This window comes from Spinacia oleracea, chromosome 4, assembly GCF_020520425.1.
Source record: "Spinacia oleracea cultivar Varoflay chromosome 4, BTI_SOV_V1, whole genome shotgun sequence".
NCBI classification, from domain to species: domain Eukaryota; kingdom Viridiplantae; phylum Streptophyta; class Magnoliopsida; order Caryophyllales; family Amaranthaceae; genus Spinacia; species Spinacia oleracea.
In genome coordinates this window covers 18,045,138-18,048,522 of record NC_079490.1, presented here as the reverse complement: position 1 = coordinate 18,048,522, position 3,385 = coordinate 18,045,138, and the positions used below count along the sequence as shown (strand labels likewise).

The window sequence follows — 3,385 nt, the reverse complement described above, 5'->3', positions numbered from 1 at the left end:
CCTCTTCAACAAGAAATAACCGTCAAGCACGAATTCTTGGGGGCTCGAAAGAAAATATAGAGTATACAAAGTTAAAAACAATATTCCCAGACTACGCTATACGAAGTCCCGTGTTTGGATGTCTCAAAAAATAAAAAATAAACCGGTTTACGACCTCAAGACAAAGGTCGCCGTTGATACCTATACATAGTCCCCTAATCAAGGACCTGTAATCCCCCGCAAATTTATAAATTTTATTAATATATTTTAACGTATAGTTATTTATATTTAAATAGAATTTACGATTTTAGTAATAAATATATAATTAACATATATTTATTTTATTTAATTACATACTAAATATTTTAACGATTTATGCAATCAAAATGATTTTAGAATTTCATGTTGTAAAGAATTTGAATTGCGAAAATACATTTGAATTTGGAAAACAATCCTAATCAGTTTTTGATTCAAACACATAAACTCAATTATAATCCTAGCCCAAATAACAAAGCCCAAAATAAATAACCCCAAATAAACCCATAACCCTTTCTCCTATTCAACTTCACGTGAAACAAAAATAAAAAGAGAAACAAAAGAAAACTCTCAAACCCTTGCTTCACCATTCACGTGAAAACGCACAAGACTCTCTGCTTCAGCCACCGCCGCTCCTCCTTGCTGCTATCCCTCACGCCGCCGTTCCTCTCCCCCGCCTTCACTTTCGTTGCTGCAGCCTCCCTCGCCGTCGGACCACCATCACGCCACTGGTAAGGTTTCGACCTCCTCCTCTTCTCCTTCTCCCTTATTTCTTTCTCTGTTGTTTCATCCCTTCTCCTCGCTCGCAGTTTCGTTCGCAGCAACCACCACCGCGCCACCAGCCGCGCCCATAACGATTGTTCGCCGCCGGTAAAGCACCTCCTTCCTCTCACCTCTTGCTTCGTTCTCCCCTTTCGTTGCCCTCCTTAATTGTTTTCTTGCACAGCACCACCAACAACCATCGCGCGGACGCTGACACCCTCCGCCGTACTCCTCCGACCAGCGTCGCCGCCCACTGTTGCCGCGCCGCCCTGCCTGCCGGCCAGCAGCTTCCCTCTCCTCTCTTTTTTTGGTTAATTCTTTACCCTTTTATTTAATTAATGTAATATTTATGTTTTAATAATTTAATTAAGGTTTTCATAAATTAAATTATTAGTTTTGATAATTTATATTTAGAATTCAGATTATATATTATAAACTAATTTATTTTCAGTTTGTTAATAATATTTAAGTTAGATTTTCAATTATGTTTACAAATTTAATTAATGTTTTATTGGATTAAATTATAGTTTTATGGTTTAACTATAAATTTCAGATTTTATGTTTTATATAATTAAATTATTAATATTCGGATTATGCGATTTGATTGAAATAATGGTTTTAATTATTAAAGTATGAATTTTAAGGTTTTAATGGTTGTAAATCATGGTAGGACGATTGTGGTTTATTAAATTTATTGTTTCGATGTTCTAAGAACGTAAATTGGCCTTGGTGAAGTTTTTAAATGAGTTCACATTGCTGAAAATTTAAAGTACGATGTTTGCAAAGAGTTTTCAACGAATTTCAATCATTGATTCAATAATTATGATGCTAGGAAATCAAATGTTCAAGTTTTAATGTTAGGGAATGTCCTAAATATGTTTAGGATGTAGTTAGAATGTGTTATTATAGCTGTGAACGATTAGAAGTTGATTGGGAATCCTTGTTGGTTGTTTTTAGGCGGAGAATTCTTTGTAGGCGACTTTTGAATTATTAAAGTGGTCTTGCAGTTTGTTTACACAAGGTACGTACATACCTGTGTGCTTGGAATGTGTGCTAATTGTTGAAACCATGTGTATTATTGATGAACCTGGTTATGTTAATGTTGTTGATGAACTTAGTCGGGTTGAAACTGCATGTTTGACACTGTTGGATGAACATATTAAACCTTTATTGCATTTTGAGGATTATAACATGTTAGTATGGAAGATTGATGCAAACATGTTTGATTGGGAACACTAGATTGTTTAGTATATAATTCAGATCAGTTAATTGTTGTTCCCTTTTTAGCTTTTCACTACTTTATGAGGGCGGAGGACCTCATTTAGTAAGTTGAAACCTTATACCCATATTCAGGGGTTGATTAGTATTAAAGAAAAGATTGGAGTTAATTGGAATGAGTCTTGTTAGATGCCTTTGTGATCACTTACTCAATTCCAAGATAAAAACAGTTATAAATAAATGTGAGTTGCATGCCTTATGTGATTGTTGAGTCATAACAGGGTGTCAATTTGTAAATCATGTAAAGTGAAACTGAGTAGCAATAGCTTTAGACTGTGCACGTCTAAAGTGACGGACAAACAGGAGTTGGGGTTCATGGTGGTAGCCCATGGCCTTTCATTCGGACCGGATTGATCACCGCGTCCTATTTTCAGTCAAACGTTCCTCGATATCGCAGGTCACTGAGGTTACGGAGTCGCGCCCGTACCTCGTCTAGCTAGAAAACTCGGTCCATTGCCTATTTCAATTAAAATAATATTATTGTTATAAAAGTCTAGTCCAGTCTAGCCTAGTCTAGTCAAGTATGATCTTCAGATTATCATGATTTGTCTGCCCTTATTTATGTTCATTAGTGTCATGTTAGGATTGATCGTTTAATAGTATCATGTTAGGATTATCATTGATTTAGTATGTAGTACTCAGCTTTGCTGATTACGTGCTTTTGCTTGTGCATGTTGATCATGGCTATGCCTTATTGATCCTGTGATGACCCAATCTTTGGTGAGCAGTCTCTAAGGATCAATAAGCATTGTCCATCTGCAGGTTTGAAGATGTTGCATCATTGGGATCGGGAATAGAGAGCTTGTATTTAGTTTTGATTTGCTAAGTTAACTTGGGTTTGTTAATTGGGACTTTAAACTCGTCGTACTATTTATATTTCCTTATTTTCGTTGGTTGATTTTTGGGGACTAAATCTGTAATCAATTATTTATAAACCTAAAGTTAGTTTTATGTTTTCCGCTGCAAAATTCTGAATAAGCCGTTACGTTTTCATACGGGCGATAATGCCTTGATAATTCTCTACGTTTTATATTAAAAGATTATTTTAGAAAAGAGAGAATTATCGGGGTGTTACAAAGTGGTATCTAGAAGCTAAGGTTTTACTTTAATAAATTTTTAGGCGCCTAACTATCTAGTTATTTAAAATAAATTTCTTAAAAATCGAGATTCTACGTATTATAGTGTTCAAAAATTGGTACTTTTTTTTGGGGGGGAAGATCTCCTTTTATCTTGTTTGAAAGTATATAATATTTCTTATTTAAGTTCGAAATCAAATTATTTATTCGAATTAAATTGACTTTCGAAATTTTTATTCTCTTTCTTATTAATT

The 3,385-nt window shown here is 34.7% G+C and overlaps 1 long non-coding RNA gene across 1 annotated transcript; it reads left to right on the top strand.

Annotated features, from left to right (window-relative positions):
• Positions 1–340: 340 nt before the first annotated feature.
• Positions 341–2,961, top strand: LOC130459359 (uncharacterized). The gene is made up of 5 exons (XR_008918717.1): positions 341–746; positions 825–885; positions 962–1,087; positions 1,735–1,798; positions 2,784–2,961. It is a non-coding gene; the product is annotated as an uncharacterized lncRNA (long non-coding RNA).
• The last annotated feature ends 424 nt before the right edge of the window (positions 2,962–3,385 follow it).